We start from the raw sequence: 13,637 nt of genomic DNA, 5'->3' as shown, positions 1-13,637 counted from the left end.
CTTGTGGCTTCTTTAAAAGATTTCTTCTGGTTGATGAATGCTGGTGACCTAGCACTGAGAAATGTGCTTCCTACCATCCATCATGCACAACTTAGATGTGCTCATTGTTAGGCTCTGTAATCAGCTATGTGAACATATCTTGAGGGTCATCACGCGGCACTTGCAGGGCAAGCAGGCGATCAGGCCCAGTCAGCATGGGTTTATGAAAGGCAGGTCCTGCTTGACGAACCTGATCTCCTTCTATGACCAAGTGACGCGCTTGGTGGATGAAGGAAAGGCTGTGGATGTGGTTTACCTTGACCTCAGTAAGGCTTTTGACACAGTTCCCCACAACATTCTCCTCAAGAAACTGGCTGCTCGGGGCTTGGACTGGCGTACACTTCGCTGGGTTAGAAACTGGCTGGATGGCCGGGCCCAGAGAGTTGTGGTGAATGGAGTCAAATCTGGTTGGAGGCCGGTCACTAGTGGTGTCCCCCAGGGCTCGGTACTGGGGCCGGTCCTCTTTAATATCTTTATCGATGATCTGGATGAGGGCGTCCAGTGCACCCTCAGTAAGTTTGCAGATGACACCAAGCTAAGTGCGTGTGTCGATCTGCTCGAGGGCAGGAAGGCTCTGCAGGAGGATCTGGATAGGCTGGAGCGATGGGCTGAGGTCAACTGTATGAAATTCAACAAGGCCAAGTGCCGGGTCCTGCACCTGGGGCGCAACAACCCCAAGCAGAGCTACAGGCTGGGAGATGAGTGGCTGGAAAGCTGCCTGGCCGAGAGGGACCTGGGAGTATTGGTTGATAGTTGGCTGAATATGAGCCAGCAGTGTGCCCAGGTGGCCAAGAAGGCCAACAGCATCCTGGCCTGCATAAGAAGCAGTGTGGCCAGCAGGTCTAGGGAAGTGATTGTGCCCCTGTACTCGGCTCTGGTGAGGCCGCACCTCGAGTACTGTGTTCAGTTTTGGGCCCCTCGCTACAGGAAGGACATGGACATGCTCGAGCGAGTCCAGAGAAGGGCGACCAAGCTGGTGAGGGGTCTGGAGAACAAGTCTTACGAGGAGCGGCTGAGGGAGCTGGGCTTGTTCAGCCTGGAGAAGAGGAGGCTCAGGGGCGACCTTATCGCTCTCTACAGTTACCTTAAAGGAGGCTGTAAAGAGGTGGGGGTTGGTCTGTTCTCCTACGTGCCTGGTGACAGGACGAGGGGGAATGGGCGAAAGTTGCGACAGGGGAGTTTTAGGTTGGATGTTAGGAAGTACTTCTTTACCGAAAGGGTTATTAAGCATTGGAATGGGCTGCCCAGGGAGGTGGTGGAGTCACCATCCCTGGAGGTCTTTAAAAGACGTTTAGATGTAGAGCTTAGCGATATGGTTTAGTGGAGTACTTAGTGTTAGGTCAGAGGTTGGACTCGATGATCTTGAGGTCTCTTCCAACCTAGAAATCTGTGATACTGTGATACTGTAACATGACAGAGGAGTCCAGCATGCCACTAGCAGTTGGAGGAGACCCAATAACCCCATGAGAGACTCTAAATCCTGCCCTGTGCCCCCTGGGCATCCCCAGAAGCCAGCTAATGGAGGGATCCACATTGTGCTTATATTTGTATGTATTTCCCAGTAATGGCCCTTCATCCTGACCAGCCAGCAAGGGGAGCAGGAAAAGGCTGCTGTTGTTGCTTGCTTTTGCATGAGGGAGATGAGGGCATGTGTATAAGTACTCTGTGTGTCTCTGTGCCTACTGGGAATATATGCTGAGCATCACTACCAGCAGGACCCAGCAACATTTTAGGAGTGGTGGCAGCCTCACTACTGTCAGGCCACTAACTTTTCGTAAATCTTTTACACATCATTTGGTTGCTCTTGATGGGAAAAGCAACACATAAGCAATGCAATTCCAAGGTATTTCTGAAAGCTTAAGAGGCAAATCACATCTTTTCACGTTTGGTTACAAATTGTATTCTAGTTTGCATACATCCAGTTTCTTAAAGCATAATCTTGCATCTTAATTAATAATAACTTCTAAATTAGTGTGTTTTTGAAATGAACAGCAAGTGTTTCCCTTGGTGGGTGCTCACATGAGACTTGTCAAAGTTCATACAGGTTAGCTTTCTTTACTGTATCCCAAGAAGATAAATTTTCATGCATGAAAATCCTTTGGTAGAGTTAAGATGCACATTATTTTGTTTGGTGGATACTGTTGCCCCCTGGAGGCCATTTCTCAATTATCACAATATTAGATTGGAACTTAAATTAAAACTTAGAAATGTTTGGTATTATAAACAAAATATTCCCTTTAGCAATTAAAAATATTGTGATTTTAATTAAAAGGGTTTATGAGCTTATCAGAGAAATAACTGATTTCTTACTATGCTAATTATTTTTCTACATTTGCTGTTTAGATTTGCAAATTACTAGACAGTAAAATTTAATTGCTTTTTAAGGGAGATGAATATTTAATTTGAATACAGTACTTGGGAAAAATAGGGATTTTCTGAATAACTGTGTGTGTTTAAGCAGCATAGCTAATCAAACTAGGGAGTGCAAGTGTCTCCACATGCGCTGCAGACACATTTCTTCACAGTACTACTATTGCTCATGTAAGGGCAAGACACAGGAAAGTGCACAGTTGTGAGCAGAGGCAGTCCTAGATTGCATTCATGCTTTATAGCTCCTGTATTCCCCCCGGTTGGAAACAGCTATGAAGTCAAAGGCAGCTCGTGGAGTTAAGCATTGTGCGTGGCTATCGATGACAGCTCTTATCCTGATGGCCAAGCAGGCAGGAGCCCAAAAATCACATCCAGCTCCTTCTCCACTGCATACCCTCCTGGTTAGGGAGGGCACACAATCAGGTACACCCCACGGGGCACCTCATAGGCATCCTGAAGTGGAATCTACTTTTCTGCACTTGCGTAAAACAAACAAACAAACGAACAAAAAATGCACCATTTTTTTCCTCTGTTTCTGCGTCTGTGAAAGAATTTGAACAATTTTCAAGGGGACCTGTCTCTCAACTCCTCAGGTCTTGACTTCTATAGCTAGAGCTAAAATAAATTGCTCATCAGAACAATTTGGTGGTTGATGGTCTGTAGCTCACATCCAGCCTAGGTAGCAATGACTTTTAGTCCTTGGCCACTGGAGTCAAAGCTGGACTACTGAGCCAACTTCACAGGTAATAATTAATTCAGCACTGCATGCAGAAAGATATTCTCTACGTGAGTAAGAGTCTATTTCTAAATATTTAGTTCTTAAAGGCATTGCTAATCAGTATCACTAGTGGTATAAATTAAGTATTAATTTATACATGTCTACTTGTTTAGCTTTTGCAATTACTCCCTTGTCTACACTTGTAATTAGGCTGTTTTTTCTTCATGAATACTGTATCTCTCAGTCTTTTTTCTCTGCTGGTGCTCTGATTTCTGTTGCCTTCCCATCCCCATGGGGTGCTGGAATTTGCTTCTGCTATTCTTTGCTGAGCTTCCTGCCCCAGCAAGGGAGACACCTGTGCTGACAAAGAAGCAACCCCACACTAGTGCAGGGATGAATGGGGCTATATATGATATACATATGATGGAAACCAGACAAGGACAATGTGTGGTAGCGCTTCTCACATATATTACCTAGACTCAAAGGGGCTGGTGCCACTGATGGTTCATGCACCATGCACCCTGGCAGGCACACCAGCTTATTTCGCCATGCACCAGTTCTTCAGTTTCAGCTGGTGCTTCTTTCCACATGCAGTACCATGCTGCAGGCTGCCCGGCAGTTTTCTGGGCAGGCAGGTGCAAAGTGCTTGATTCTACTTGCAAAGCCCTCTTTGTCTGACGGCTTTCAGCGTGCCTTCTTCTCCAGCATTTTCTTCCTCTTCTCACTACGGGTTCAGTATTCCCTCTGTATTCCCACATAGTTCACATTGTGCTGTGTAACCTTCATGCAAAAATTAATGTGGTCTGTTGCACTGAGCTTCATTAGTACTTCAGGTAAGCTGAGTGAGAGTCTTAAAAATGCTGAAAAGCAGATGAAGGGCACCTGCTAAGAAGTGCAAGAACTGGGCTTGTGCTAGCTGTTTTCTGTCAGGAAGAGCAGGGCCACATGCAACATATTCAAGTATTATAATATAGCAGGGTAATAACTGTTCATGTTATTGTTGCTTTTTCTGAGTTTGGGCATGAGTAAAGATTTCATTCAAGCTGATACTCCAGATGTTCATAGTCAAAGTCTGTCTCACTATGCTCCCTTACTACTTAAAAGGATTAATTTTTCATCCACTGGAAACATTCAGTCCACAACATAGCTCAGTTGTGTTTATACACAGATTAAATTTTTTTTGAGGACATGATGATATTTTGAATCTCGTGAGACCATGTATGTATACCTCCATCTTGTTTTTACATGTCTGCTACATACATTAATGATAAAGTTTATACACTTACTTACATGGAAATCAACAGTCTATTATTATTCCTTCCACAATTCTAGCTTTAGAAATAAAGACATACAAAGACAAGAAAAGCATATCAGTTGGAAAATGGAGAAGTCCTTACTCCCTCCTGTCTGCAGGCTCCATCTATTTCTCTCTGACTATTCCCATCCTGCCTGTCCACACATAATACTCCAGCCAGGTTCCTCCTTATGCTACTTTTGTCACACACACACACACACATATATAAAATTGCTATGCATATATTGGCATATATATCGCATATACATATATATGTGTGTGTATATATATATATATTTATATATATATATATACATACATTATATATATATTTTTCTTATTCCTCTGTCCTCAGCCCCTGAGTGACCACACAATGCTCATTATCTTGCGGAGCAAATGAGGTTGCTCTCAACTGCCTCCTGTGTTCCCACTGTGGAGGTGCTGACCCAGCATCACAACATGGGTCCCCACTGAGCCCCTGAAAGGTCTGCCCATGCCCAGTGGCTCTGAGCAGCCATTTTCCAAGAAAAGAGGCAGAAGGAGAGCAATGGAGTTGGAGGATGTAGCCAGGGAGGATGGGGTTACTGCACAGACATGCAGCCTAAGAGGCAGGTGGGACATGTGGCTTGTCCTTCAGGGAAGATCTCGCACAGCCCTGCCAAAATTGTCAGTGTAGGTGTGGTAGGTGGATGTTACATTGGGCTGAATAGGAGTATTGAAGAATAACTTCAAGTTAAAAATTGCTGAAATGTTTATCTGCTATCCTTTTGTAAAGCAAAAAATACAAATAAAAAATCTCTGTGTTATTCACAAGTGGGAAGTTTACAAATGGCTAATAAAAATCAATATTTTGGCATTCAAAACATTGTTTTTACCCTCACTGTGCTTGAGTCTGTGGTTGTGACAGCATGTGAGAGACCAAGCCTGCGTGTAAATGAGGCACCCTGTGAAAGCAGGCTTGGGACCAGAGCTGTAGGAGTGTGGCTGGGATCATGGAAGATCAACAGCACCGTCTGCTAGATGAGGCTGTCTGGCTCACTCGCCAGTGCAGGGATCTGGGCTGTCCTGCAGTAATGCTTGTCACAGGCAGCACTTTTCCCCCAAACTGGAAAAACTGGGAAAACTGGGCAGCTGTTGTAGGAAACTTGAAGCACTGAGGAAAGGTGAGGTGACTCCACAACAGGCAAGGGTGGTCTCGAAGATAGATAGTCCACATGTGCTGGCTCCTGCTATTTATTACTTCTGTTGGTTAGAAAATGGGGGAGAACAGGTAGAGCTTAAAGCCATATTGCTTTGGAAAGCAGAGGAAGTTAAAATGTCCACTTCTGTTTGAAATCTATCTTTTTTTTTTTTTTTTTCCCTGTTTGAACCTCTGGTTTTGTGAATGAAGCTTTAATGGTGACCACAGGGAAGGTTTAGGCTAACCATGGCAGTACAGACAGCTAATCCCACCTTCTGCTTCTGCTCTGACCACAAAACACAAACCCTAGCAGGCCCAAAGACAGCCACAAGCGAGAGCTGCCCTGCGTGCATGCTGCGTGGTATTTACAGTTACAGCAGCACGAGCGGAGCGCGCTCCAAAGAGGCGTTAATCGCCGCCGTCGGTTACAGATACCACGGCAGGAAGGAGAACTAAAACCGGCACGCAGCTTCTCACGTTGGTGCCACAAACGGCAGGTCTGAGTGAGTAGCAGGTATCTGTAAACACCAGCGAGGAGGAATTCTGAGTTGGAGCAACCACACGCTGACCACAGCATGGCCATGAAGGGGCAGCCGGGCCCGGTGCTGCAGCTGGGGCTTGGCTTTGTCTGCCACTGAGAGCTGGTGGGTGGGTGGGTGGGTGGGTGGATGGATGGATGGATAGATGGATGGATGGATGGAGGATAGATGAAGGAGGAGGAGACCGAGAAGGAGGAGGAAGAAGAGGAAGAGGAGGATGATTGTGGGGACCAAGCCGAGGTCTGTGCTGGCCAGGGCCTGGTGCAGACCTCCGTCTCTTTTCAGCAAAGTAAAAGGGGCAAAAAGCATCGGAAGGATGCAAAACGGTGTTGTACATTGTGACAGACCAAGAATCTCATCCTTAATACTCCTGAGGATCACCAGCTCAGCTCAGCTCAGGGATATCACTATTTCTGGGCCTGACCTATTCAGCTCAGTAACTGCCAATCCCGTGTGCAACTATTCTACTCTAAAACAATAAGACTTATTGGAGAAAAAAAACAAATAACAACAACAACAAAAAAAGCCACATAAGACCTTCAGAAGGTCCCTTCTAATTATTTATGGTTTAAATTAGCAGCTGCATCCTACATAATATCATTAAACTTTGCAAGGGTTTGGACAAACAGCTCTGCATCTTACACAGTACTTTTATCTTTACCTGTAAGACATTGGTTTGTTCCAGGTTGCTCACTAGGCAAGTAACTGTTTTTTTTTTGTTTGTTTGTTTGTTTGTTTTTAATTCAGCCACAAGGCAAACTGCTGTTATCTATTCGAAAAATGGTACTTCTGTTTACAGTGAAGCATTAATAGCATTTGTTAGAAACTAGCTTAATTTGGCATTACAGCTACAGGGTGGTCGAGCAAACTTGCTCTCACAATAATTTAAAAGTTGAGTTTATGTCAAGAAGTATGGTTACAGCTACAGTGCTAATGACTCAAGTGCTAGCACTCATGGCATAGAAAATATTTGGGTGGTACTGTGGCTCGGAAAGCTTTCTGCCTTCATTCTCTCCTTAGCATGGGGACTTGAGCAGCTCTTTGCTCAAAGGCTCTGGGAGCTGCCCCTGCTGGGAGGTCAGAGCTGCTTTAAGTTGGGGTACGTTTAGTCTAGTGGGGATATGGAGTCAAGACACACATGTTGACAACAACCAATTAATATCCATGGCTGGTGGTTGATAGGTCTTCTGGGGCTTTCCATGGAAAGAGGCTAGAGTAAGCAAAATCTTGTGCAAGGGAATTGGAAAGAGTCCTATATCCCATAACCATGGGGGGTAGCCGAAGGCAAAGGCTGGTGGGGACAAAAGTAACATCATATTTTCCTGTAGCTGAGAGCATGAGGATGTTAGCCTGAATCCGTATGTCTAGGTGTTGATCACTTGGATAAAGCTGGCATGGCAGATGTACCTGGAGCAGCTGTGTGACAGTCACACTTGGGCATCTGTCAGGTTCTTGCCCTCTCTCATTCTTTAAACCATAAGAATGAACCTGCAGGTTCTTTCACAGCACACAACAGCTTCAGAGAAGGGACAATGTGCCTGTGCTCTGCTTTCAAAACCCTTTATTCTCCTTGAACAGCTTGGAAGTGATGATTTCCAAACCAGAGGCTGGATCAGAAAAAAAGGTAGTGGTTTGTTTGGTAGTGAACCTGAGGGAAGACAGGGAGAGATGGTGGCACAAACGCTGGCATCCAGGTCTAGGGCACTGTTAGCTGACTTTTAGAACATTAGTCATTTGTTTTTGACTCATTCAAAGGAACAGCATCCAAGTATGTTTTTTTTGAATTGACAAATGACAAGAAATTAGGTGGCTGCATTTCTGATTTCTCCTCCTAATATGCAAGGGCTCCCCTTCCCCCTGCTGCTCAGCAGAAGTAAACAATATTCCCTGGGACAAAATTTAGCTTTCCTCTAGCTCTTCATAACATTTAGCTCATGTTAGTTAATGCCATTAGTCAGAGATCTCCAATTTAAGTGTCATAAAATGCTAATTATAATGAGGCGCTTGATGTCTCTCCCCGGGTGTAACATCTCAGGATGCTGCTGAAGTCCTATTGGACAAGAGTTACCGGGACAGAATGAGGAAGGTGTTTTGCTGTGCTGTAGAGGTTAATTAGAAAACTTCTCACATTATTGGTGAACCTAATTAATTTCACAACTTTAGAAGAGAGTCCTGATTACATCTGGTAAATAGCTGATAGCCCCAACAGCAAATTATGGATAATTTGATACAAGACCACTGTAGTTTGTGGTTACATGGCAACAGCACATTTTGCTGACTTTTAAGTAAGAGTAATGACCACGACCCGGGCAAAGAGAGCTGTGCAGAATGTCCAAGGGGCAGAAAGTGCCTTGTTCTGGTCTTCTAGGAGGAAATCCTGATGATTTCAGGGAGTAAAAGAGGATGTTGCCATGGAAGACATATTGGTTGTTCCCCATTTCCACTAAGCATGTCATGTCTAAAGACTGCCTTCCCACGGATACTGTTGTGTCCGAACTTACTTGCTTGACATATGCTTAAACTCTATCACACAGTACTAATAACCTGCGTTCTTTATTCTTTCTACAGATTTATAAATAAATAGTTCTAGTCATTGCAGCCATAGACTTACATGAGCTCAAAGATAATGCAGCTTTCAACCACAGCTCTACACCTGCCCTTTGTGAATATGTATTTGAAAAGCAATCTTCCCACCAGCTGCTGGGCTGATGATAGGTGGGATTGAATTAGTAAGGCAGATAGATAGATTCAAGCTGACATCCTCGTTGAATCAGCTGCTGGAGCTGGAGGTTACTGAAAATCCTTAAGGGCATATGTGCACACATGAAAAACCATCAAGAAAAGAGCAATATAAAGAAAGATTGTGTCTTTGTTAGAGGTGAGAGCTTGTCCCAAAGATTAGCCTTACTGGAACTATTGGCTGAAAGCCCTCCTCAGCTAGACACGAGTTTTGTGTTGTAACTCCTTCCTTACTGAACATTTATTAATTCTTGCACTTTAACATAAAATGTACTCTATTACATCTGGCTTACCATCAGCCTGCTATATCAGCCTACTGAGAATGACTGGGAAGCTGGCAGAGCTTCCTAGGGATTTGTCAATGCTGGGAAGTCCCACTGAGGTTTTTGGGGCGTTCCTCTGCTGACCTGCCAAGTCTGATCTGGATTCTGGTAGCACAATGCAGAGAAACAGAGCCTTCCGGGCACGTGCTACCCCCAGCCTCTCAGGCACACAGCTGGGCAGTTGGCAGAACATCTGAGATTTCTCCCTGTTCTTCTGAGATTATATATGAGTTTCTGGCTGCCTCACATACAGGGGCCAGGAAGGAAAAATGAAGATGAGATCTTGCCCACACCAGAGGGACTTTGTTAGCACACTTTTCCAGGGTACCTCTGTTAAAACAACACTGAATTTTTTCGTTCTTATATGAAAAAGTAATTCCTTTTAGCTGTGTTGGCAATTACAACTTTATTGCCAAATGGAGCTTGCGTCTAGAGCTTTTGGCATTACAAGAATGTCAGGCAGGGAATGAGAAAGAAATCATAGCTGTGCTGACAGTACCTTTCAACGCTGGTGGGCAATGCCTGCGATCACACACAGAGATGGGAGATGAGTAAGAGACTTGAGGCCACATTCTGCTCCAGCTATGCAGAGATGTTGAAGAAAAATAAAGTGGAGCTCATTGCTCAGGAAAGTCTCTCAGAGCTGTGGGATGTTGGATATGTGCCCCTATTCTTTGGGAAAGTAATAGCATTAAGTCATGGATAAGAGAAAAGAAGGCACATACTCTTCTTATAAAAGGCCTCTTTTTTTTTTTTTTTTTTTCCTTTTTCTTTCTTCTCCCCTGTTTATTTGTTTGTTTCTTCGGTCCTGGGAAAATCTTGGCAATGTAGGTTGGTGGACATGTCACATTTAAACAAATCAAAAGATGAAAAGTCAGTTCTTGCAAAACACAAGAGTTGCTTAAGAGAACTGACCTGTTATTGCAAATGATCTGATCATGTTGTACAAGTGCTTCTGTGTTTCTACAGATCAGGAGTTTGTAGCAGATTGTGTCCTCCCCCATCAAACTTGTACTCTGTTAGTAGAGTTATGTGGTGTAAAACAATTCCTGTTAGGAGGATTTGTAGAGCAGAGTGCCCAGCTGCTCTGCACCTTGCAGCCTTGGCCTAAGTGTTTGTGATGGATAGAATTTTGATCTAGAAAACCTGAAATGTTCAGGTTTGTTTGTGCACATACTATGCCCTGGAGTTTCTCATGCCCTTTCTCACCAAAATACATAGATGCTGAAATTCTGCTCATGATTGCCTTACCGACATAATATTTCTGTTTGCTCTCTCCCTGCAGGTACCTGAAGAAAAAGTTATTAGTCTTTTCAGAAGAGGCTTCAAATAGTTTACCTGTCTGATTCTCATTTAAGCCATTGTAAGCAGTTAATTCATGGGTATGACTTTTTTTTTCTTCCCCATAATTATACCAGTTTGCAGGCTTACCTTTACAGCATAGTTTGAATTTTGTGAGTAGAACTCCAATAAAACACAAACGACAAACCTTTTTGTAAGTGTTATTATTTTAGTGGATATGTACCATAAGTATTAAAGTTTAAAAAGGTTCTTACCACTATACTATCAAAATCATTTCTGTGGCAAAGCTTGTTTATGTTACAAAATACAAAACTGTTCCCACTTAAATTATAGTACTGTAATCATAAATACATTCTTTTTGATGCTCAACTATCCTGATTATAAAGCATAGTTAGTTTTTGATTCAGTTTCTAAAAATCTGACTTTTCTGTGTCCTACTAGCAAGTACTAAAGTGTCTGTGATCACGCTGAGCTGAAGGATTGCTCTCACAACCATAATATGTTCAGGAAAGCATCCAAAAGGAGCTGAGATCTGCCCACATATAGAGGGTTAATTTCCCTTTAATATGTAGTTAGTGGACAGTATTTCTGTAAACACAAAAGGAAACGAAACATGTAGATGTTTGTGGACCAGATCCTTAATTTATGGAAATCACTGCTATCCAGCTGAAGTCAGTGAAGCTATGACAGCTTATTACCTACAGTAGATCTGCCCATTGGCTTCTGCAAATATGTGTTTGTGTGGGTAATGTGGGACAAGTTGAATATGGTCATCAACATTGACTAATGTCCTTCCATGGGAATAGAACACCAGCCTCAAAAACATCACTTTTGCAAACTGTGTTCTACATAGGAACTGGTTTCTTTGTGGCAATGAAATACAGTCATGTTACAGCCTGCACACGGAAAGACATTGCTTACAAATCATGAGAAGTTCTCAAACTGAACGAGTGGTAAGACTATTTCCTGAGAGGAGCGTTCTGATCAAACCGGAATATGTCTAAAAACTTCAGCATGCAGGTAAGAATATCAAGTCTGGTCCTACCTTTCTACGTGTTAAGCACTGAAGGCCCCATTAGACCTTCTGAAGACACTCCAGGTCTTGTTGGTTCAGACCTCTTACAGGCACACTAGTAAATAGGTTGAGGATAGATTTCAGTATTCTTCACCATCTCCACATCTTTGCATGGATTAACTGTTACTGCTGCTTTTTCACTTTGCAGCAGATTACCGGCAGAGAGAAAGAGGGAGAGAAAGAAAAGAAAAAATCACAGAATAATCTTTATTTGCACACCAAAACAACTTAAGTTCAATTTGCAAAGAAAAGAAAAAAAAAAAAAAAGCATTTGCAATCCCTCATTCAAAGCACTTTTCTCCTACCCGTTTTTGAAGTATAGGAAGAAGATTCATGAGAAACATTAAAAGCAGAGATAGTGAACCACTGGGATAGATTGTGTTGAGAGCCTGTGGAGTCCCCATTACTAGTGTTTGATGTTTGTCTTATCTCACCTAAGATAAGACAAACATTTGTAGGGAATGACATAGATGGTGATTTTGCCCTAAGAAAAGGAATAGCTGGCCTCTTGAAGTCTCTTACAGACTTCTGCCTTCTTCCCCTCCATTTTCCCTGTGATTTATGGCTCCTTGGGGTTTCTGCCTGCCCTCTTCTATTTTCCTGACAGCATATTATGGAGGACTTGCACATAATTGTTGACTACTTGAGTGCAATAAGCTGGTTTTGATTTTCTGTGATTTTCTGACTGCATTTGGTTAAATATCTGCAATAGCATGTGACCTTGTTAAACCACACTCCAGTAAACTGTAGATAAAGAATATAATTTTGGATTTAGAGTTTGGCAAAGAACAAACCGGTCCCATGCCACTGTCCCGCCAAGGAAAGATGTGGTACGCTTGAGGTGAAGGTCCTCGGAGCTCACACAGAGGCCTCAGAGCTGCTTCCTGTGCCACTAAGTATATGGGGCTGGATCACAGGGAGGGTATTAATCACAGGGTTGTTTGGGTGGTCTACTCTGTTACTAGGCCTGGCTAGTTTGCAGACTATGCCAGTCCTCAGTCAGCAGACAACGAAGGCAAAAAGAAGGGAAAGCTCTTCTTTTCATGGTAGGTGAACCATGCATTTCATTCTGCCCCAGAGCCTGCTTGAAGCTAAGCTCCTGCTGAGTCTTAAAGCCAAAGGGACTGCTGTGGTCTCCTGTCGTGTTAAAAAGGTAAGATCCATTCTCCAAAAAAAGTGTTCTGTATGGAGACTTTAGAATGCCTTTTCTTGAACGATTTTACAAGAGCTTCAGAGTAAAACTTAAGGTAATTCTCTCCTTTATGTGTATGTACATACATGTGTGGAAATATGCCCTTGGGTAAGTAGCACTCCAGGTCAGGGCTAGGTGCTGCCACTATTACACAGGTAGTCCTCTGACATTGTCTAGAGTATTTGCCACAGATAAAGCAAGAAGGCCTCAGGAGGGTGTATAGATCTTGACCCCATGCTACTTTCACACAGCCTGACATGGCATTACTCCTGATAACAAAATCTCACTGCAGCCAGAAGTGACAAGCGTCTTTTCTGCAAGCAGTAGTGCAATTAGCCAGCGACAAGGTTTTTCTTCAGTCAGCACAGGTGGAGGAGGTCAGTCAAAAGCCCTTCTATTACCTGACCTCCCTCCCCTTGTGCCTGGAGCACCTATTGATAGCAACAGATACGGGCTTAACAGGATGGGCACCTGGGATTAAGACAGTTGACGGCCCTGCGTTTGGATTTCCTATCACAAAACTGACCTTAAGAATCAGCTACAGAAAAAATAAATAAATACCAGAGTTAAAGTCGAAAAAAGGAGACCTCAGGGCTGTGAAGGTTTATATTTATATCTTGCTGCCGTGAAGGAACCAGTGCCTGAAGCTGTCAGTTGACGGTTGCACTCTCTGAGCCCGAGTGTCAACGTCTGTGCGGGGGCAGGGGGGGTATTTTTCTGCCAGTACAGACCAGGGCTCCCCTATAATTAGAGGTGGCATGGGGTGAGGGCCTGCCACAACCATGAGTTCACTCCAGCTCCTCACTCAAAAATAGGATTTGGGGAAGCGGGGAGGTGCGTGGGGGTATATTGCCAGTTCTCGTTTT

At 43.6% G+C, this 13,637-nt stretch overlaps 1 protein-coding gene across 1 annotated transcript in view; it reads left to right on the top strand.

The window, feature by feature from the left end:
• Nucleotides 1-13,637, top strand: part of LOC308186141 (tubulin polymerization-promoting protein family member 2-like) — a 100,461-nt gene that overhangs the window by 67,875 nt on the left and 18,949 nt on the right. The window contains exons 4-5 of the mRNA XM_080575150.1: nt 10,488-10,584; nt 11,358-12,732. The gene's annotated coding sequence lies outside the window, so the exon portion shown is untranslated. The remainder of the gene's footprint in view (nt 1-10,487; nt 10,585-11,357; nt 12,733-13,637) is intronic.

This window comes from Anser brachyrhynchus, assembly GCF_964034855.1.
Source record: "Anser brachyrhynchus genome assembly, chromosome: Z".
NCBI lineage: Eukaryota > Metazoa > Chordata > Aves > Anseriformes > Anatidae > Anser > Anser brachyrhynchus.
This window is presented reverse-complemented; position numbering and strand designations above follow the sequence as displayed.